Below are 23,377 nucleotides of genomic sequence, written 5' to 3'. Positions count from 1 at the left end.
CTCAGCAGGTGTCAGCACCAGGAGTGAGACGCTGCTAATTGAGCACTTCCCAATAACTTAGTGATGTTAATCAAGTCTCCCCGAAGAAGGATGTCAGCAGCACTGACAGCTATGTACACAGGAAACAACAAAAGGAAACAGAGCAGCAGGGCTGGGACAAATATTAATGACACTGCTTTTCACTGAGCTGCTCTGAACACAAACCATGCACAGTGTTTGTCCAAATGCACACATGACAAGACACCTTAAATTACAAGAAGTAGAATCAGATTTTTCAAATTGCTGTGATTTGAAGCTTCTGGTTCTATTAAAAATAAGCAAAGCTCAAGGGAAAACCATTACTAAATGTCCATGTATTGGGGTCAATGATAAGCTCTCATACGAAAACTAAGCTATCAGTTTCCCTTTAGACAGAAGGTGTTAACATAAGAATGCCTAAAGAGTTTTTTGACCAAATATATCCCCTCAGATAAGGGAAAGCTACACAGAATGATTATCCTCATTGACATGATGAGATAATATGCATTGGTCAAATATGAACACATTCAGAAAGTCCTGTTTTATACAGAGATAGATTATTATGGCAAGTTTTGGCTGCTGAACTGCTAGTAATTTTAAATTAGTCTTTGACAACTGTGAGAGTATTTTCCTGTGTGTATTTCCAGCATGTGATGAAGCAAGGAGTCTGCAGTTTGGATACATGATGGCTGGTGGCATAAAAACAAAAACACTGTATGCAAGAGACCCTCTAAGAGCACAGCACTGAAGTATTACACTGGATTTTAGAGCTGACACTCTTTTTGGTTTGTACCTGGACCTGGGACTGTGGTGTGTTCAAACATGCTCTTTTGTCTCAGAGAAAATGATCTAAATTGCCTTTAACTGAGTTACTGGAGAAACTTGCTGCCATCCTGGGAATTTTGCCCATCTTGGAATGAAGGACAGTTTTTTTTAAAGCCACTGCCATCTTGACATGGTGGGTTCAATTGTTGTTTCCTGGAAATCCTTATGGATTTGTTTGGCTATTCTAATTCTTGACTGTAGTTCTTTCTGTTAGAGCATGACAATCTATTGTTTGCCTAGACAAACTGGGAAACTGCCCAAAACTCCCCAGATGCCACCATGAATCTATTGCATACAAATCCTACAGTTTTATCAAGTCAGGTATCTTCTTTAAGACTTAATGGATAGAAATGGATATAATAATCCAAATATGAGAAATGTCAAAGAAATCTTTTTAGCATCTTAACCAGTAGTAATGACTACACTGTTTTTGAGTGGAATGACTCAGCCTTGTCAGCCTCTGCATTTTATTTTGGGATCACAGCACTGCCCAGAGTCTTTCCAGAAGTCACTTTTTGGTTTTCATCAAGGTTGTCTTCACTCAAGTAGCAAATCAAAATAACTTTGCAATGCAAACCAAAGGCATTGGGACCCTGTCAGTGACTGCTGGAGCCTTTGTGTCCAGCAGCTGCACTCCAGACCCTGCTCTCCAGGTCTGCCTTTGCAGCAAGCCTCTGTTCTAAGCTGCTGCAGCATGGATTCAGTGCAAAACACATTCGTGGTTATCCTGACCACACATTTGGATTACAGAGGATGTTCTCTTGCCATGCTTGGATTACTTCAATTTACCAGTGAATTTACCCAACTCAGGCTTTTGAATATATAACCTGCAAGCACAAAGCCTGCAAGAGCTGGGCAAGAGGACCATGATTCAACAGTTCCAAGCTGCTGCTGCACATCATCTCATACTCCTTTACCACCAGATGCTCAGCACCCTGAAATGCAGATGCCAGGGCAAAGGCTCACAGAGGGGCTGGAGCTGGGGCTGAGCAGCTGCTCCAGGCTCCCGCTGCAGCCAGGGGATGATGCTGATCCACTCACATCCTACTTCTGTGTAAGGCAGCTTTTCTCACACCTGCTAAATGTCCTCAGCAGCACACTTCATGTTTGGGAAAGAAAGCCATGCTCTGGCACTGCCCTTGGGTGGCTGCAAACCCCACTTGGCTGCAGCACCTGCCAGGGGCTGCTCAGTGATCCAGGCAGTGAGATGACAGAGCTGAGGACTCTGTTTATCTGTTTACTGGCTCTCCTACCTACTGTGGATAGCCAGAAAGGAACATGCAGTAGTTCCCTGCCTGGTAAATAGTTTGAGATCTTCCAGTTTTGTCACAAAATGAAAACCTCTCCACTTAGGTATTGGGGACCAACAAGAATAAGGTTTTAACCATCAATAGTTACTATTTTAATTTTTTTTTCTGAGTATAAATTAATAATACTGGTTATATGACCATGTCATCATTTTAGTAAAGCATTAGTGCTGCTGCTGTACTGGTTCTTTTATTGCTGCTTCAGATTTCATTGTAATTCTGAGCTAAATTTTAAAAGCCTTCCATCTGCTAAGAAAACCTGGCATGGGGGTACATCTCATGACACTCTCGCCCCCCTCTCTCTTTCCCAAAATTCTCATCATCTCCAAATTCTCTCAGCCCTTCACTCTTTGCATGTGCTGTCATACCACAGAAGTGAAGAAGTGTCAGCACACAGGCTTTAGCCATCATTTTCTGAGTCAGTAGCCCTGAAGAACATTTTCTCACATGAAAGCCATGCTGACTTTTGTCATGTGGCTGCAGCCCCTCACCTCTCATCTCACCACCAGAAGGGCCACATTTAGCAAAGTGAAGCAAGCTAGAGTTGCAAAGATCAGTGTCAAACAAAGTTTGTGGCTTATCACATCCACTCATGCCAGCCAGCAGAACAGGCTATATTTGATTCATGAGGCTCAGTCTACACAGCAAGAAGGTGTTGCCTAAGCAAACACCAGTCCTACACTCACCAAATGCACGTTTTTCCAGATACAGGAAAACACAGACTGTAACTGAGCCAGTGGTAGGGAAAGAAAAACATTAAATAAGGCTGTAAGCCTGAAAGAGAGTTAGGCAGAACTGTAAAGAACACTTGGGAATTCTTTCTTCCACCAAAAACCCCCAACGGGTTTATGTCATCTAGACACTAAGTAGATTTCTTTGAGGAAAAACTGTTACTTTATCTGAGTAAACATGTCAGTCAAAAACAACAACCAGCAATTTACAAAAATGATGCTCGATTATTTAACGCTGAAAGGGGAACATTCCTCAGGGAGAAGAGTTTCTATTTACACACTGTATCTAGAACAGCTTTAGGCTGAGAAGGAGTAACCATAACAAATGCTATGTGTTCTGCTAATTCAGCAAAACTCCCCGGGCCTGGGACTGCCTTTTAAAGTGTGTTTGGCTGTGGTTTCACTGTGTGGCTCATTGCCACATCCAGCTCCTCACTCTGTGTATCTTCCAAGACATCTCCTAAAGAGCAAGAGGTTTCCTCAAAGGAAAAGAGGGATTCCCCCCGCAAATCCTTAGCTAGGCTTTAGTTTTACAGAGCCTGGAGAAGTCTTATTTATTTCACTGTGCTCAGCACATCACCTGATTAGGCTTCAAATCATTAAAAATAGCTGCACACAAAAGGAAATGATGGAATTACACATTGCTCCCCTGTTATTGAGGTTTTGATTACTGCAGGCTAATTTTCTCATTGTACTTTCGTGGGGTTTCTCCTAACTTAACATTCTTTTAAGGTAGCCTGTGTTGAGGGAATTATCTTGTTTTTCAAAGCAAATTTCAGCTGATTACTAAGTATTTACATACTGTAATTTGAATGTCTAATTATACAATTAGTGTAAATACATGTAATATGGTTTATTTTTCACAAAAGCTGATAAGGTACCTTGCTTTTTGCATTCCAGTGTTACGAGATTTTCATTGCTTGTAATACACAATCCAAAAATTCACATGAAAAGCTTCCAGTAAAACCTGTTTATTTATCAGCTAACAGCTCCAAGTGCTTTGAAACACACTTCATATCATAAGCCAAGAAAAGACATCTGCCTTCTTCCTGCAGATCAGGGCCCACAGCTACACCTTACATTCCTAAATGTAAGAGTTGTCCTAAGTCTCTCTTTTCTCTTTTTTTTTTTTTTTTTTTAGGACTTCACAGCACATTTCTGTCCCCCTAAATCCCCAGCTCTGTGGGAAAATTCACCTTTTAAGTGCAGCACTACAGCATTGCTGGCCAGCAGACATTTCTGTGTGACTTGTACTGGCATTTATGGTGATGCCCCTGACGAAATAAGGAAAAATACCCTTGGGAAGATGGATGGAGACAATGCCCCTCCAGTCCTAGAGCTGCTCCCAGCTGTAGATGATAACTTCCTCATGGGAGGCAGCAAAGGGCTCCTTTACTCTCAGCTCTAGAAGCAACAGCACATCAGCAGCGAGCTGCAGAAAGCTGACAGCCTCACTTGCTCCTCCTCGAGAATCTCTAACATCTTCCCTCAATCAAAGTTCACTAAATCCAGGCTTCAAATGTAATGGTATTTCCTAAAGTTTTATAAAATGTAATCTATTAGCAGAGAAAAAAAGTAAGTCAGTGTGTTTGTGAGCACGTATTTGTACATCCATTCCTTGTGTTCAAGCAGGACACACTTCCAAAGTTTTTTCAGCATTTCACTTAAGCTTACAGAGATCATGTTTAAACAATGTGGAAATATCAAGTATGTAAGAAATAATTCTGAAATATATGTTATAAAAAGATTTCTTTTTCTCTATTTCCTTAACCTACTATTCAACTCATGGTGGAAAATTACTTTAATAGGATATTGGATTTTACAGCACCTCAGAAAACAGCATCAAGATCTCATGAGACTAAATCTCATGTTGTCAACATCAAGCTTCAACTTCAGCACCCACTCCCATTCCCCTCATGTCTTTTATGGAAACTTCCTTCACAGAAATTAATTTTAAATGACAAATAAAGCCAAGGACCTGGGCACTGATCTCCATGTCAGCACTAAGAGCCCTGTTCCTAAGGTACCCTACCTAAAACTCTCAAGCACGCAGTGCTTTCCTAATGTATACACCAGATTTTGCTATCCTTGATTACACTGGAAAATATGTTATCCTGAAAGTAAGATAAAAGACAGGACTACTTTACATTTACTTGCTATTCCTTTTAAAAACCAGGACACCATTAAACTACAGTAAAAAACTCGCCTATATTGTTAAATCTAACCTTTAAAATCAGTATATTGTGAAAAAAAACCCAAACAAAAAGACATTAAAAAAAAGAAAGAAGAAGGATGTTTATTTCATAAATACACTGCACCACATGTGAATAATTTCAGAAATACATTTCCTAAAATTCTGGGCCCAGCAATAGTATAGTCAAGTTATTAAAGATGCTGAACATATACTTAATTTTCAGCTTATTTTTGTGCCCCCCTGGCCTTAGTGAGATTTAAGGATACGTATAAATTTTCTTTTTAATCAAGACCTCATTTATGAGGATAATAATGCCTTTACAGTGTGTATTTTTCTACTGTAAGATGCAACACACAAACCAAATGTGAGGAATATCATCTTTGGCAGCATTCCCTAAGGGAGCCTGGATCTATAAACACATGGATGTAATGCGTTTGTTAAGGCAATTCTTCTTCCATTCTCTGACAGTTGTAATATAAATAACATTTTCTCCTTAGGAAGCAATCCAAATACAATCAAACCAGTGTATTAATATCCCTTAATGTAATCTTCAACTTTGCAACTGCTTTAGAAGTCTGTTTTGTGAGAGGCTGGACACAGACCTTATCCTGCCCCATATGCCAGGCCATATTGTATTTGCTGGGAGCCCCCATGAAGGAAGGAATGATGAATTTGACTCCATGTTCTCAGAAGGCTAATTTATTATTTGATGGTACTATATTACATTAAAGAATGCTATACTAAACTATACTAAAGAATACAGAAAGGCTACTTACAGAAGGCTAAAAAGATAATAATGAAAACTCGTGACTCTCCTCAGAGTCCCGACACAGCTTGGCCCTGATTGGCCAAAGAGTGAAAACAACTCACACCAGAAACCAATGAAACAGTCACCTGTTTGATAAACAATCTCCAAACACATTCCACATGAGCAAAACAGAGGAGAAGCAAATGAGATAATTATTGTTTTCATTTTTCTCTGAGGCTTCTCAGCTTCCCAGGAGAAAAATCCCGGGCAAAGGGATTTTTCAGAAAATGCGAAATCCACAATCCCACCCTATCCCAGCCCATGGATCCCATCCCATCCCATCCACAGCACTGGGACAGCTCTGTTCTATCTCAGGTTCCCTTGCCATGGGAGGCAGAGATACCCCTCTGCCAGTCTTTGACAGATGCTTACACATTATTTTTTAGCTCTAAGCTCCTCTCTACTCTTTCAGTTGACTCTCAAACAGCCCCCATGAGTCAGGTGTCTGATCCCAAAGCCTGGCCAGAGGGGGAGGCAGGATGTAGGTCCTGGTCTGCACTCAGAGCTGCTCTCCAGGAGCACACAGTGCTGAGAACATGGAAGAGGGGCCATGTCCAGCTCAGGTATGAAAGCCACATCAGCTTCCATCACCTGCCACTTGAAAGCACTTCAATCCTTCAGAAAATCTAAGTCAGGCTCTCAGGTCTAGTTAAGTGAGGCTGGAAAAATCTCCTGTGTATCAGCCAGAATGAATTGATGCAGTCTGTTTCAAAATGAAATAACTCACAAATAAACACCACTCACTCATTTGTATGTGCTGGACTGACCAGCAGATATGCAAAAGAGCATGACAAAGGAGCCAGAAATCAGCCTGGCTTCAGAGGAGCACAAGGAATCCCTAAGATGGCATTTTTTCAAAAACTTGCCAGTTAATCAGGAAATACACAGAAGCACAGAATCAACAGATTGGAAAATTCAGCAAAAGATCCAGAAGTTGGGAAAAATGTGGGTTGTGAATATTTTGTTCAAATTAATATTCTGGCAGCTACATTTCGAACAAGATGTAATTTGTATAAGGCACCTTCTGTTAAATTTGTGGCACAGAATTACAAAGACCAATCCAACTTGAAATCAAACCATGGATTTGCATCAGTACATCTATTTACCCTAACTCACAGGCCTAAACTACTAAGAGTGAGATTTTCAAAATTACAGAATGCAGATTAACTCTTAAAAATATCTTTCCTTCAAAAATGAAAGATGTATTTTAATCTCTCCAAAGTAAAAGGACCTGCTTAAGTCTTGAACCACGCTCTGACAGCCATTGTTCTACACATTAATTTTGTACAACACATTAATTCATAGCTAGAAATGAGGTTTTAGGACTTAAGAAAAGGTCTAATCTATCAGCTGTGTTGTCAACTTTACATTTAGAGAGAGTGAAGGCAGAGGTATTAATCTGTCAAAATCAAAGCCAAGGATGATGCTCACTTCTGCAGAATGGCTGAATCAAAAATTTTCAGCCATGCATATTATTTTTGAGTCCTTACTATCAAGTTAAATCACTTTAGAAGGGTATGTAGCACAGCAGTGACAAAATAACCTGGTGGTGAAATACAGCTGGCAAATTATAACTTAAAGGAAACTGAATCACTGACTGTTCTTGATATAATATGAAAACTAATGAGAAAACAAGACACATTAATTTTTAAAACAAAACAGAAAAAACCCAGCAAAATTATTTTCACTTATACGTGCTGCAGATGGTATTTCAGTTCTGATCAATGTTTTAAATATCTCAATTTTTGCTCCTGTTATTCTTGTTAACAACATCAGCCACGCTGGTTATGCTCAATGCAAAAGGCCAATACCTGGGAACCTGAGCAGCTCTTTCCTTTCCCATCAGTGATGTTGATCTTTTCAGAGCTATCCTCAGCTGTTGTGTGGCACAGACATTATTTTCCAAACACCAGAAACCAGAATGATTATTAGAAGCAGTGATTTAGACAAGAACCTTTTTAATGTCAGGCCAGCAGCATTAGCTGGAGCGCATGGGCTCTCGAGAGCGACACCTCCAATCCCAGCCACACCACTGGGCCACTTGACAGCTCCATCACCAGCACAGTTTGCTCCCACTCATATTTTATGGATTCACTGAGGTCACACCTTGGCAGCTGGATGTCACTGAGAGGGCACACACCTGCTCTGTCATTCAAAACAGCACAACACATTTCAGCTTTGATGGAAAGAGTGCTGTATCTGGTATTTGCTTCTTTTTCCTCAATATAAACAGCTTTGTTAACCAGAGCCACAGTATCGTGATCCAAACAGCTTTTATATTTTAACAATCTGATTATTAGAATAGTCAATAACAACAATCAATAATAACAATAATCAACAAGCATCAATAATAACAATCTGATTGTTAAAATATGAATTTTAACAAGTCTGATTATTAGAATAAATTTGGAGAGAAAATATTTCCAGGTTGTCACAGCAGATGAATTTGGATACTCCTAAAGACACACCTGAAAGTTGTACCAAATAATCAACAGGTCTGTAAGACTGGTGAAGAGTGTGTTGGAAACCAGGCTTGGTAAGAACCCTACTCCTCCTCCTTTGTTGCTTAATAGAAATTTAATCATTCTACAAGCAGTAGGAATTATCCAGTCACTTTAAGTATGGAAAGAGTGCCCCGATCAATTTGATTTTAACTAACTTTATCTAAAAACTCCTGTCAGACTCATTGAATCTGTGGCACAGTCAAACAAGATGTTCTATTTTCCAAGCATGTGATTCCTTTCTACTACACATGAAACCTTCTTTTATCTCATCAAGGAGAATAAAGAAAAAAAAAAGACACTTATGGAAGATAAATTGTGAAGGATATGAAGTTGCATAAATGACTTTATAAAAAATTGCTTTATATTGTTCTATTTGACATATAATTCTTTTTCCTCTTCATGGGCAAATTGTAAAAGTATTTCCAAACAAAGTTTTATCATAAGCTCATCAGTATGCATATTCTGTGCTCATATTTAGTATCTATTTATAAAATCAATTCTGTTCTGGGCTTTGACAAACAAAACTGAAATGCAGCTGTGTGACATGTTGATAATTTTCATTAGTTCTAAAAAGCCTCAACAGAAATTACAATCTTACTTGTTATGACCAAATAACCCCGTGGGACCCACAGGAAAGGTGACTTTTCTAAATGATCTTATTTATCAGTGGAGAAAAAGAAGGGGGAGGAAAGAAGTGGATAAAAACTGGAAGTAAAATGATGAAAACTTAAAAATCACAGATGTACACACTTGAGGCTGTGCTGACTAGAGATTCTTCAGTATTGCTGTCAGAGACAAATATATATTGAATTATCCTTGCATTATTTGCACATCCTTTATTACACTGGAGGAGTATTTGCTCAAATTTTGAATAAGCTTGTTGCTTGAAAATCAGAAAACCTCATGGTATTTAATATAAAGAGCCAAAATTCAGCAACTACATTTCTGAACAAACATACCCATATCTGGTGTGTAAAAAAATAAAAGCAAAAAGAGTTCACAATGATTCCTTTTTGAGAATTACATCATAGTAAAGAAAATCACAAATGCTTGAAAACTGATTCTTCAGAGAAAATGAAGCAAATTTCTTTCATCAATAAATTCTCTTTAAACAACAGTCTATAAAGTAATAGAATAACATCAATGTTTATGTCCCCTTTTCCTGTGTTTAATGGCTGTTCTACTTTTCCCTGACTAATATTTGGGGGTAAGGCTGTGGTAATTGTGTTTCCTTGGAATACAATGCTTTTTAAATTCTGCTGAAGAACTACCTGCATTTCTTGTTTTCCCAGGAAAATTTGTTGATCAAAAGAAGAGCAGTCTGAAGCATTTCTAGACATCACAATTACAGGAGAGCTGCCAAGAGGATCAATAATAAAAAAATCCTAATTAAACAGTCCTTCTAATTTAAATTATTAAATTCTCGGTCCTTTGGGGTACTTTCCTAGGGTTTTATTTTCTTAATTCCCACAGCTAAACATATTCCCAGAGCAGGCAAACATCAAATCTCTGAGTGTAAAACAGAAGCAGGGTCTTCTAAGCATGCACAGACCAGTTCTTTTTCAAGGCAGTTTGAAAAGCAGAGGCAGCAGTGATCACAGGTTCCAGGGTGCACTGGTTTCAATCTATAAGAACTCTGAGAATCCACCAACAAATCCTTTACACAGCACAGATCTTTTTTCTAATAAAAGTCACTTTTGAAAATGAAACACAGTTTCATAAAAGTAAAAAAAATATTTTTTCATTTTCCTAAATTTCTAAATATAGCAATATAGAGGAAGTTGGTTGGCTTCTCCCTTTTTCATCCATTTTAAATGCCCCTTAAATTTGTACATTTTTGTGCAAACTGCTATTTCTTTAATTTCCTAAGAGAGATAATGAGGACTGGTTTCTCTGTAATTCTAGTGTGATATTTTTCTGGGTGGTTTTCAAAGTACACAGTATGTAATTAGGGATAATGCAGACAGTTCCTTTGTTTTCTGGAGAATAGTAAATTTTTTTTTTTTTTTAATTAGGGCCTTTGGGTTGTTTTGTTTTTTTTTTCCCCTAAGTAAATGCTGAGTTATTGGACATGAAGTGGAGAGTGAATTGATGCTTTTTCACCTGAGGCTATTTACACTTTAACAACTCTGACAGTATCTGATTTTAAACCAGGTCCTGCAGAATATTTAGAGAGAGCAAAGATTTCTTCTACCAAGATGTAAATAATTTAGAGAAGAATGCAATTAAGAGACTGATCACTGCTCAAATCTTCCTCCAGGACAGCTGACAAAAACCAGCAAGAGCCACTCATGAACTGCAGAAAGCAAAATCTGAGTGAAAAGCTCCTTCTTGTGCAGCAGGATCACTCCACTGTGCCTATCTGGCCATCCTTCTGAAGATAACGAAAACAGAGCATTCTCTTCAGTTTCAGTGAAAAAATGACTGTGTTCAGCAGCTCTGAAAATCAGGATAACACTAAATGAATGCTTTTCACATAATTATTGGGTATAAAAAGCCTACACTGAATAGCAAAATATGCTTTTGTGAAAAAAAATATCACAACACCACGCTCATGTGATTTCTCTTTGCACAACAGAACAGCAACAAGTGCCTGTGAGCAGCTCTGTGCAGTGCAGAGCCAAATCTTGTGCTGATTTCAATGCACAATAGGCACAATCCCACCAAACAGGTACAAGCCTTGAATGTTTGGAGAGAGCAGCAGAAAGCAGAACACATGAGATGTGGAATAATAACATATTGATTTACAATCTTCTTCTAACTGCAGCTGTACTTAAAGGTCTACTGTGAAGAAAAAGTACTAGAAAATTCCAGCCCTCCTCATTTTGTGCAAATCATTACACGAACATTTAATCAGGAAATGTGGGAGAAGACTGTAAAAAACTGCTACTACATAAAACAAAGGTGCACTCAGCTATTGGGGCAACATTCCCCAGATCACTCGCCCCATAAGGACCCACATTCCTCTCTTTTCACTCCATTCCCCTCAGTTTGCTTTGTGTTTGCTGATACATTTCACTCAAACTGACAAGACAAAAGCTCTGCTATCAGTGCTCTCCAGAGATGGAAAATCCTATTGCTGAGCATCCCTTTGCAATCCTGGAGACCAGGCACCTTCAAACAGCCACAGAGCAGCGAGATCTGCAATCCACCCTTTGCATGCATTTAGCATGGCCATTTTTCCCCATGACATTTAGTTGTTTTAATTCTGTTTGATAGCAGTAAAAGAAATATCTAAACACTGGTCTCATAGAAGCTTGAACATACACTGGGATAGAAAAAAAAATATTGTTATCCTCAGGAATAATATAATTTTAGCTTGCAGGTGATATCAATGCAAGTAATGTTCAAACAAATTCTTTAACAGAATTATTAATAAAATAATGCATTATATATATTAAGAATAGATTGTTTAATGCCTTTGTTGAAATTTAAAAATAACTCTTTTTTATTGCTTTTTCATTGCTGTTTTTGTTTTGAAAGGTCAAGAAAAAGATTCTGTTTCCTGTACATGCTATATTATGAATATTTTTAGTGGAAAGTTAATAAAAATATTAATAAAGTCACGAGGTTTTATTCTAAAGTCATTGTTAATGGGATTTAGGCTACTAAAGGACCAGACCTTTTCTCAAAAGTTTTACACTGAGTATTTTTGCTTTGTTCAGTCATTGCATGAAGACTCAATTTGCCAAATTATTTTAATGTAGAAAATACTGGATGCCACTTGTGAATGTATTGGAAAGTCAGTATCATTGCTACTTTTACCAAGTTACCAGTGAAAAAATGTACTGCTAGGACTTAATGTTTTAAAAAGACCTTGCAGTATTTCAGATTTCCCTTAAAACTTTTAGAAGTATAAATATTCCTTTAACCATTTTTTCTGGTTTTACTACAAGCTGAAATCCTGTCCCTGTCATTCAGGGGAAAAAACCCCTCTCCCAAGTCTGGAATATTTGTTTTCCATGAATTTTACAGTATCTGAAATGCAGATCTGCCAAACCACCTCTACGCAAAAGGCAGGAATAACTTAATATCAAATCTATTTCAAAAAGGCAAAATCACAACTTAGTTTGCTGCATTCTTGCTTGAAATCTGTGTTCAGTTACTATCCAGCACACAATAAAGGAATTTCTCTGGTTAAGAAATGAAGAGTCAAACCCCATCTGAGAACAGTCTCCTATAGACTTCCTGCACATTACCTGTGACTCTGCAAATGCTGACATTTTAGCCTGCATATTTCTCAGTTTACACTGCCAGATAGAAAAAGGAGCTTTCATAGTTGGACCAGTGACTCATTCTCTTAAATGAAGTGTAATCAAATCAAATCAAATTTTCATCATTCATCCACCATCTAGATTAAAAGATTCACTTGCACAATCTTAAACTGCTGCGATGGATCAGATCACTGGGAAAAACCCATACACCTTGAACCACTGCTGATGGTTATTTTTTAAAAGTTTGCCAAAGGCTTTTTTCCACTTTCCAGTAGTCCCACAGTACTGAGAATTCTCCTCCCCACTCTTAATATCAGTTCCTTTCCCCTCAATAATAACTCTGCCTCTTTAAAAAGGTTTGCCACCTGTTTGGGCACAGGTTACAAAGTGCAACGCTCAGAGGAAAGGAGTTGAGATTTGTTAGCATTTAAACAAAGCACCTACAGGTCCATATTTACACCTGCAGGTTTTACACCAGCAGTTTTTGGTTCTGACTTCCAGTGAGAGGCTCTGAAAGCCAGAGCTGGACTCAGGATTGTGGGAACAGGGCCTGAAGCTGACTCTGCCCAGGTGCTGCCTGAGACCACAGAGGCAATTCCACAAAATAAATCAAAGGCTGAACAGCTGATGAAGGAAGTGAAATTACTGAGATTCTGTTTAAACTTGTAAAAAACCACAAACAACCTAAAAAGGGAAAAATGGCTCATGATCAGGAATGGGGGCACTGGGGCCCACACAGGTTATTTCTCTGGACAAGAGAGGGCTGGCAAAAGCAGGGCTGCTGCCATGGAACATGGCTTACACAAAATAAAGTTTGTAGCAAGCAGACTGAGCTGAATCAAAGTCCTCTTGTAGTTAAGATGGGAACAAATAGACAACTTGGCTATTAAAGAAGTCATGAAGCCCTGTGATTTTTTGCCATACAAATCTCCTGTTTGTCATCACAGCATTAACAATTTGGCACATGCAGCTTGTATTTATGACACTTTTTAGATGGGATGGCATTGTCTCAATGTGAGACAAGAAATGAAAACAATGACCATGGCATGCACTTTGACAGCTGACAAATCCAAAAGCTAAAACCAAGCATCCAAATCCTTGCTAAGTTTAAGCTGGAAACCAAAACTGGAAATGCAGCAACTGAGATATCCATGCAGGATGAAACACAGATTTTGGAAGGAGTTTGGCAGAGCTGGCTATGAGCAGAACACATGCATTTCACAAAGCAACAATCAAAATGCTGTGTGCCTGAACTAATTGTTTTGGGGCCAGGACATCACCCACAGGTTGAAACAAAAGTCAGATAATGCATTGAGAATATCATCAATGGAGAACACACTCAAATCCCTCAGGAACATATTCAGTGAAATATGTGGTTTTCTATTGCAAAATTCAGGCTAACTTCAACTCACTTATTAACAGAGTATTGCAAATCAAAATAATAACAAGGTTTGCTTCATTATAAAGAAAGTTGTTTAAGTTTTCCACTCAGTTCACAGTACAGGTTTCTGTTTTATGATCACCCTTGTCACACTGACAATGACCAAAAAAAGGACATGTGTCAGAAATTCAGAGAAGGATATGATTTCTGGAGAATCAAAAATAAAATAGAAAAAAAAAATAGGAAAAAAAGGTGGGGGGGGAGTAGAAAGGGCACATGGGAAAGCAAAAAGGGAAAGAATTAAAAGGAAAAGAAGAGAGAACTGTCGTAAAAATAAATAAATAAAATAAATAAAATTTATTAAATAAAGTCGAACTTTTAAAATAAATGAATAATGAATTTCAATAATCTTTTTAATAAATAAAATTAATAAAGATGATTTGAAAAGCTTGCTTTAGTGTCAATGCCCTCAACACATTGGCAGTCCTCTCAGAGGTTTGTCACTTGAAGATATCTTACACACAACAGGCAGGGAGCTCACAGGGAAACAAATCAGCCAAGCAGCAAAGGGCAGGAGTGTGCAGCTGTCTCAGGCACTGAGGAGCAGAGGCACTGGCCATTAGTGCAAGTATTTGGGTGAAAGAAATAGATCCACATGCAGATCCTGCGAGCAGAGCAATTAGATAAGGCTCCTACTGATATGAGAGCTGTAAAGCACCAGGAGCACACTTTGCTGAGATGAAGTGTCATCACCACACACAGCTCCATGGCTGGCTGATTCTGGAGAGGCTGAGCCTTGCTGAGCTGCTGCTCTGCTGAGCTGTCTCTCCATTAGCCAGCACACAGCACTGAGAGCTCTGGAATTTGCACACCTCAGGGGAACACAGAGCAGAGCCAGTCGTGTCTGAAGATGGAAGGACACAGGGGTGGGAAGCCAAAGTCAAGTCTTGAATGCCAAATGTGAAGTGAGTGATAATATATTTACACCAACATCTGCATCAACTTCTGTAACACTTCCACTTGTGCTCATTCAGTGCCATGAGAGAGCTGAGATTCAATAGCAGGTATGGTAGAGGCAAAGTAAGGGCTATGGAATAAAACAGAAACAGAAGAAAGTACCTGAAACTACTTTCCAGCACTGGTTTGACTGACATTTTTTGTAACTTGGAGAAACATAAATATTGATTTCTTCCCCAATATTATTTGATTTGCAAACTCCAAAGACATTTATTTGTGTTTTAAGAGATGAGCATATTTCAGTGCTATCTGTATGAAAAGGCAGCAAACAGAAAGAGCAAATGGGAAAAGATGTACCACTTGGAATACAAACCAGATTTAAAAGCACTTACAAAGAGGCCTAATGGGTGTGTATACATAAATCCAGGGAACAATTTCTGCTTCTGGAAACCATATAAACTGTCTGAAAAGACACATACCTTGTCAGAGAGAGCTGCACACTGACCCTGCTGGCCCCTGCTGCAGGGACTCAAGAGCTTCATCACCTGCTCCCCCTGCAAATACCCAGAGACCTCAGAGCTGGGTTAACCAGCCAGAGGGTCAATGCCTGCACATCCCCCTGATTTTGCAAAGGAGCACAGTCAGCTCCTTACAGCACATCCCACACTCCACACAAACCAGCAGTGCACTGGGTAACCCTGCACAAATCACTGGGGCATCTGTGGGCTCACTCAGCATGATTGAAATGTAAATAAAATACATTACACTTTGAAGCATCCAACACAGAGGTGTGATGGGTGAGGCAGCAAAACAATCTGAGATGGCTTCCCAAAATGGTAACAATATCAGATTAATGAAACAAAAAAAACTTTCCTCGATATTAAATGAAAAGAACATTTGATATTTATAAAACAAAAGGTATCTTGGGATTTGGACTACATTCCTAAACTCTTCCAGAATAAGAATACCATAAGGAGAAAAAAAAAATCTTATGTTTATTCATCTTCAGGAGATGTCAATATATTGACAAAAATATGCATAATCAGAAAACTCACTATCCAGTATCAGAATACCCTATACTGCTGATGGATTAATTATGTTTTTTCCAAGCTATTCAGATAATTAGACATCCTAAGTTCAGAGCTATTTTTGCAATGATAATGGACTTGTTTTGTTGTGGTCTATTTAACAAACTGTTGGATGCTTTTTCTAAAGCTTGTTTACATTCCTGTACATCCTAGCTTGATTGATATTCTGTCCTTTGGATTATAGTGTCATGCCAGCAACACCATTGAAATAGCTCAGGACAATATAAACCTCGTTTTTCAGAGCCTCTACAATAAATCAGACTACAGCAACTCTTTAGACCCTTGCTGAATTGAAATGCAGCATATTGTGCCAAATAATTCTTTTTAATTTTATACACACACACACCCTTGTGTGAGAGAACCCCAGAGACAAAGGATTCCATTCAGCAAAGTGTTTCAGAGCTACTTTCAGCTTCAAAACTGTGTGCAACCTTAATAGAGAGAACACTCACCAAATGCACCATGAAACAGAACAAAATTTAGATTTTTTCAGTTTCAATGCTTGTAAGAAACACATTTAAACTTGGGCACAGGCGTGCATGAAGAACTCTGACCATTCTGGGCAAGTTCTCACCCTTTTATAGAGTCAGCTCTTTCAGCTGCAGTGTCAACTGGACTGAAGTGCCACCAGGCTCAGCAAAGTGTCCTGGATCACATCAGTCACATCAGGCTCTGCCTTCAGGCTGCCAAAGAGGAGCACGTGAGGCCAAGCTCAGCCCCAGCAGAGGCTGGGCACCATTCTGCCCCTTGTGCTGTCAAACTTTGCTGTGGAGGCACTTAACCAGCTCTGGCTGTTCTGAAATATGGGCAGCTTCAAAGAGAAGCATTCATGCAGCTGCAAACTTGCTTGTGCTTGCTCAAAATCTGATCAAACCAAAGATCTACTTTATCTGTATTAAGAAATCTTGCCTGCCACAGAGATGCATGGCAAATATCTATATGCAGGCACAATTTTGTTTTAAACACACATGTGTATATTTGTTGTCATTTGTGTTATCTGGCTGCAACAAAAATAAACAAAAATTGCACAGCATTTTTGAAAGCCCACAAACACTTAATACCAGTATTCTTCAAAGTGAAAGTGCCATTAATCAACACATATCTCAAAACATGGCTTTGTTTTTAACATGCTACAAATGAATAGAATCAAAATATTAAAGTTAGCAGAAAGAATTCTAGAATTATATAATTAAACACTGCTTCTTTCCTTCTGGGTACCATGACTCACAATGTGCAAATGTATTATGCAAAATAAGATTAAAACAGAATCTGCATTTTACCCTTGGGTTCATTCAATAGTCAAGAGGAGTTAGAGAAGAAGAAGTTAATTTAGGATGAAAATAAAGCATTAAAAAATAAAATTTTTCATATTGTCCTTCAAAGATCAATCCACACAGAGACTTGAAAAGAACAGTATGTCTCTTGCAGTGGAGGGACATTTAAATCTACACTTTCATTTGTATCACACGTCCCTAGAGTCCTGCAAAGGCTGTTTGCTTGCTTTGTTTAAAAAAAAAAAGGAGGAAAAAAAAGAAAAAGAAAAGAGGATTTTACCATACTTTCAAATAAATGTATTATTGGACATACATAAGAGATCTGAATACTAACCTGCATATCTTAGCCCTGTGAGTATGGTATTTCCAAAGTTAAGATTATGTGAGTTGGAAGGGATTACACAGCACTGAATAACCTTATGCAAGCAAAATTTTAGATGAATATCCACTGTGTATTTTATTTTATAATCCCAAGATATAAAATTGCATCTATGCCTCATGTTTTTTAAGTTTTTTTGTTGTTGTTGTTTGGTTTTGGTGGTTTTTTTTTGTTAATCCTTCATGCAAATTAGAGAAGAAGATTTATTTATTTATTTATAACATGCACCCAAATCAGCTTTGCTGGTTTATTCTTGTAGCTTACAGTTCAGCTTGAGATTCATTTTCTCAGGGGATTCATGTTCTCTGTCCATAGCAGCTTTGCTTCTCTAAGCAATGCACTCACTGTGTACAGGACTGGGATTGCAGCTCATTCCTGGGCTCTTTATTGGAAAATGTTCATCTGCAGGTGGTAATTAAACACTGGATAGTGTGAAATGTTATTTGGCTGCTCAAGGGGCAAACCTCAGCTCTGCCCTTGCATTACCCTTGAGTTTCCAAGAAGGAATGGTGCTGATGCATATGAGGACTGACATGCTGAGCATGAGATTGCACAGTGGTTTTAGTCAATTTGAGCAAGGATTCCACCAGAACACCCTCCCTGACTGCCTGTGCCCTTCCCTTGGGCTACTTGTGTGCTTTTACAAACTCACAGTGATCTAGTTCATCCTCCTCATCACACAGCCTCTCTCCTCAGCAACTCTGATTATATCCATGCCCAGACACTAGACTGGCACTACACAGAAAAGGTGAAAACACAGTTTAAAGGCAGAAAAAAGTAAAGCAGGACTGTTCCAGGCCTGGGCACCCCAAGAATCGCTTAATCTAAGCTGGTGTGTGCTGGGATCTGGAGCCAACATTTGAGAGAGTCCCCTGCTCACAAGGGAGCCATGGCTCTGGCAGCAGGTGACAACCCTGGCCTGCAGGTGACAATGCTGGCAGCAGGTGACAATCCTGGCAGCAGGTGACAGTCCTGGCCTGCAGGTGACAATGCTGGCAGCAGGTGACAACCCTGGCCTGCAGGTGACAACCCTGGCCTGCAGGTGACAATGCTGGCCTGCAGGTGACAATGCTGGCCTGCAGGTGACAGCCCTGGCCTGCAGGTGACAGCCCTGGCCTGCAGGTGACAGCCCTGGCCTGCAGAGAACACCAGGGACAGTCACAGCCACAGGGGCTCGATCACAGGGGCACACAAAGAGAAGACTGAAGCAGCTAAGGTGCTAAAGCAATGGCTGAAGCTGATGTGCTCACAAAGTGTCCCAAGGCATGGCCCAGTGACAGGCTCTTGTGTCTCCAGGTTCCTTTGTTGGTTCCCATTTTGGTTTGCCTTTATGTCAATCCTCCAGCGTTAGGCAGCTCTAAGTCAGTCAACTCTCATTTATACTGCTCCATCTGTGAGTGACTCAGCTGCAGAGGGCAATTAAAAATAGTAAATATTGCCACTGTTCTTCTCTCCCCTCCTTAGAGGAATTAAACCACTGCTGTCACAGGAGGAAATGAATTGCTCTTGACTGCAGCTAACAAATACTTCATAAGTGCTTGGAACACTTCTGGTGATCATGACCCTCATATAAAATGTCCAGTGTGAATGGGCATCTACTGCTCTGTAAACAAGCCACAAAAATGTCTTCATTATTTATGAGAATAGAATGCTTCATCACTCTTGGCATGTGGATTTCTCACCTCAAAGGACTTTTTAAACCCCAAATCTCCAGTCAAAAATAATTCATATCATACAATAGTCCAAATGGATGGCAAGAATAAATAGATATTTGCTCAAAGTTTCTCAAAAGTCACTGATGATAGACTACCAAGTACTCCCTATGCTCCAGGTCCCTGTATCTGTAGCTAAAATGCATTAAAAAAAATATCACTCAAGGTTACTACAACTATTATACACTTGTGGTGTGGTATTTTCCTTTAAAGCATTTTGAATCTTCCACCTCCCCAGAACAATGGACTTCAGAAAATAATATGAGAGGAAAAATTTCTCTTGCTTTCAAGAACATAATTTCAGGAGTGATTTCAGAAGTGATCCATTGAAATTAGTGCAGAACGGAAAAGAGTTGGGATAAAAGATGAAAATGGCCATTCCATTTGCTTTGTATTGATTCTGCTTTAATCTCTGTGTAGAGACTGTGCATTTCTAGGTGTGGGGCATGGCAAGGAGGTGCAATGAATAGGACATCAGAATTACATAGGAGTACTTGAAGTCTTCTGTTGTTTGTTCTATAGACTGCTGCACATATATCTGTGAGATGCTGAGCTGCTCTGCACATCCAACTCCAGGAAAAGAAAAGAGCACTCTGCTGCTCTCTTTTTTTTTTTTTTTTTTGCCCCTCCCAATTTTCAGAAATTGTTTTAATGAAGTAGTTGATCTATAAATTTCACAAAATCAAATTCAGATGAATTTTCTATTCATATAAACATCTAAAAGGGAAGAAAATCGACTAACTGGAGTCTTCTCTGTCTCTGTATTCAGGCAGAAAGCTACATAAGGAACTGGTTTGCTGGCAGCCATTGGAAATTTGAGGGTTTTCTCTCCACTTGTGAGAACAAAAGAGAAAAAAAAAAAAAGATTCAGATGCTTATCCCTCAACACCAGAATGAAGCACTGACCTCTCCATCACTGCTGGGGTACATGCCTTAGGAATGGGGGCTAACACACTGAACAATTACTGCACTGAGCCAGCATGCTTGGTGGCATGTGGATTATTAAAAGCCCTGTAAAGGTTTCTAAATGAGCCTGACAAGTAGAGTAAACTGTGCTGCTTCTCCTTTTCTCTCTTGAGCCTACTGCAATTAATAATGATTTAATTTCTAAAATGCTCAAGGATCAAAAAAACCAAAAAAACAACAGACATCCTATTCACCTATAATACAAACTATAATAAAAATACAGGGGCACAAAATAAAATCCAAACAGTTTTTTACAGGCAGACAAAGTGCATGATAACAATCACCACAGAACACAACACCACATCATATCCTGAACCAAAAGCCCCAGTGAGCCAACACAGCAAACCAGGCTTGTGGTCACTGCCCAGGTCAGCACGAGGCCACCCCTGCTGCAGGGGGACCACAGAGCAACCCAGTGCTGCCACTCAGAACCCTGCACTGAGCTGCTTCTACAGACACTCAGAACCTCAGCGGTGGCTCTGGCTGTTCACATCAGTTTTCCCATTTTTATGGTTCCCATTTCCCATCCTCAGCTTTGCTGGGGTCACTCAGGGGGTGGCAAGGGAGGCTGGAGCCTGAGCTGTGCAGGCCTGAGCCCCAGCCCAGGCAGACCTGGTGCAGTGACTGATGGCTGCAAGGGCCCCTCTGGCTCGGGGATTACTGAGAACGGCAGTGCCATCATCACTCTGGTGCTGCTTGAAGGATGCTTTCCTCTCTAGGCAACAGAATTTTCATAAGAAAAAGCCCTTCAATTGCTCAGCATCCAAAAGGCTGTTTATTGTGTCACTGGGGCAGTGCAAGCACTCAGACAACAGGGAAAAAATGGGCTCTGGGTGTGTTCTTGTAATGCATACACATAAAACAGATAACCTCTCTTTAGTCAAAGTGTCATCATGTCATCATTGTAACCAGATCCTGTGCATGTGGTCAAAACCATCATTATGTTGCATTGTGATTAATCTGTGCCCTTCTTCTGCTTCACACCCTTCCCAGGTAGTGTAAGTCGTGTTAGTTCTTCAAATATTTAAAAAGTCAAATGTATTCACTTGTATTTTTAAACTTCAGTCCTCCTGATAAATCTTATTTAGTGGGAAGAGCTGCTTCCTTTCTACTAAGCAAAATGACAGTTAGAAAGATTTAAATATCAAAATCTTTATTTGTTAAAAATTCAATCTTCAAGACTTTACTTCTGCACGTTTTCTTTGAAATGAATGCAGACTTTTACTTGAAAAAGGACCAATACTTAGCATCAACTTCTACCTTCATAATTGCATTCAAAGGATCCAGGCAGCTTTTTCTTTGCTTTTCATGAAAACTCTCCAACACAGATTTAGGATTGCTGCTCCTAAAGCTTCATATGAAGCTTCAAAACAGCCACCATCTGCTGGAGTGGAGGGAAGAGTCAGTTACTCCTCTGAAGTCACTATCACAGCACCTGACAAACAACCAGGCAGAAAAGAACAGCAATAGTTCTTGCTAACTTTTGTTTTGCTATAAAGCACAAGAAGTGAAAACACTATTCAGTCTTTACTGGCTTTGTGATTCATTTTATAAGAAAAAGACTGAGGCTTGCTTCAGTAGATAAAACATTAATCCTTTCACCTCTAGGACAGATGTTTTGTCTAACACAAGCTCCTAAACAACCAGAATTTGGTGGTCTGCTTTGTGATAGCAGTTCATATCAGACTCAGCCTGAAGCTCTGGCAGGCTGGGAATCCTCTCTCAGCCTGGGAAGGTGTGAAGCAGAAGAAGGGCACAGGTTAATCACAATGCAACATCATGATGGTTTTGACCACATGCACAGGACCTGGTTAGAAGAAGAAAGAGTCACAACTCTATTTTCACCATTGTTCTGACCTTCACTGCCCTGCTTAGCCCAGGAATAGAAAGACTAAATGAAGAAATAAAAAGGAAATTAAAATGTTGAAGCAACTACCATCCCATACACAGTCTTTAGAAATTTAGATTTCAAGTGCTGAGTGAGGCTGCATGCATAAAGGCCTGACAGTTGTATAGATAAACATTTTATATATATCAAAACTGGAATATACTCATGGAAAGCTTTCCAATGAACTCTTAACCACAAGCAGCCTCTGCACATTCTGAACTGTCATCAAGAGAAAATTCAGAATTTTGATCACTGCTTAGCTTTTTGAAGACATTCACTCTTAACCATGCTCGATTCCATAAGCTATATGCCTTGTTTGTCAATGAGTCAGCTCCTGTTAATAAGTCATGCAAAATGATGCAGATTGAAGTTATGCAAAGAAAATTATCTTTCTTGAAACTACTGTGTTAGCTGATTTGCCTACTTAACATGTTATGACAGCTTCAAGATCTTGAAACTGTCTAGAGATATACACAAACCATTAAAAACTCCAAGAAAAGCTGCATTTGAAATAATAGCAAGTGTCAAAATATCTTGGAAAACGTAGGGCAATAAAATATTAATAACAAAACAGCTGTTTAACGGCAGCCTACATTTAAACATGTTGGTGTTATTTAAAAGTGAGGGTAATGCCATATCTGGAAAATGATGAGTGATTCCCTGTGGTTCTCCAGCATGCTTTAACCACATATTTGGGAGGAAAAAGAAATAAAAATAAGAGAGAGAGGGGAGGGAAAAAGCCCTATTACCTGTATTTAAATTTAACCATTGTAGAAGTAAAAATGACAACTTACTTAGCTATAAAGCTTTCTTTGTGCACTGACTCTTGATAGCCTTGAAGAAAATAAGAACAAATAATGCCTTATTCTGATGTTAACATCTTTGTTACCTGTCAGTGGTTTTTGTTTATTGGTTGGTTCATTTTGAAATACCAAACACAGAACAGCAGGCAGAGGAGACACCTATTATTCACATGTGTTGAATGAGCTCAAGTAGATACCTGTGACCTCCAGGTCAGTGACACAGAAAGAAAATATAAGCTATTATACCCTGAATATCTAGATTACTCTCCAGGATTAAGGGTCATCAGAATGAATAGATTTTTTAAAATGATCTCTGAGTTTGGAAATA

The 23,377-nt window shown here is 39.2% G+C and overlaps 1 protein-coding gene across 1 annotated transcript in view; it reads right to left on the bottom strand.

Annotated features, from left to right (window-relative positions):
* The window catches only part of TENM2 (teneurin transmembrane protein 2), an 884,487-nt gene that overhangs the window by 698,830 nt on the left and 162,280 nt on the right, over positions 1–23,377 (bottom strand). The window lies entirely within an intron of this gene.

Source organism: Agelaius phoeniceus, chromosome 15 (genome assembly GCF_051311805.1).
Source record: "Agelaius phoeniceus isolate bAgePho1 chromosome 15, bAgePho1.hap1, whole genome shotgun sequence".
Classification (NCBI taxonomy): Eukaryota; Metazoa; Chordata; class Aves; order Passeriformes; family Icteridae; genus Agelaius; species Agelaius phoeniceus.
The sequence above is the reverse complement of the archived record's forward strand: the minus strand, read 5'-3'. Positions and strand labels throughout refer to the sequence as shown.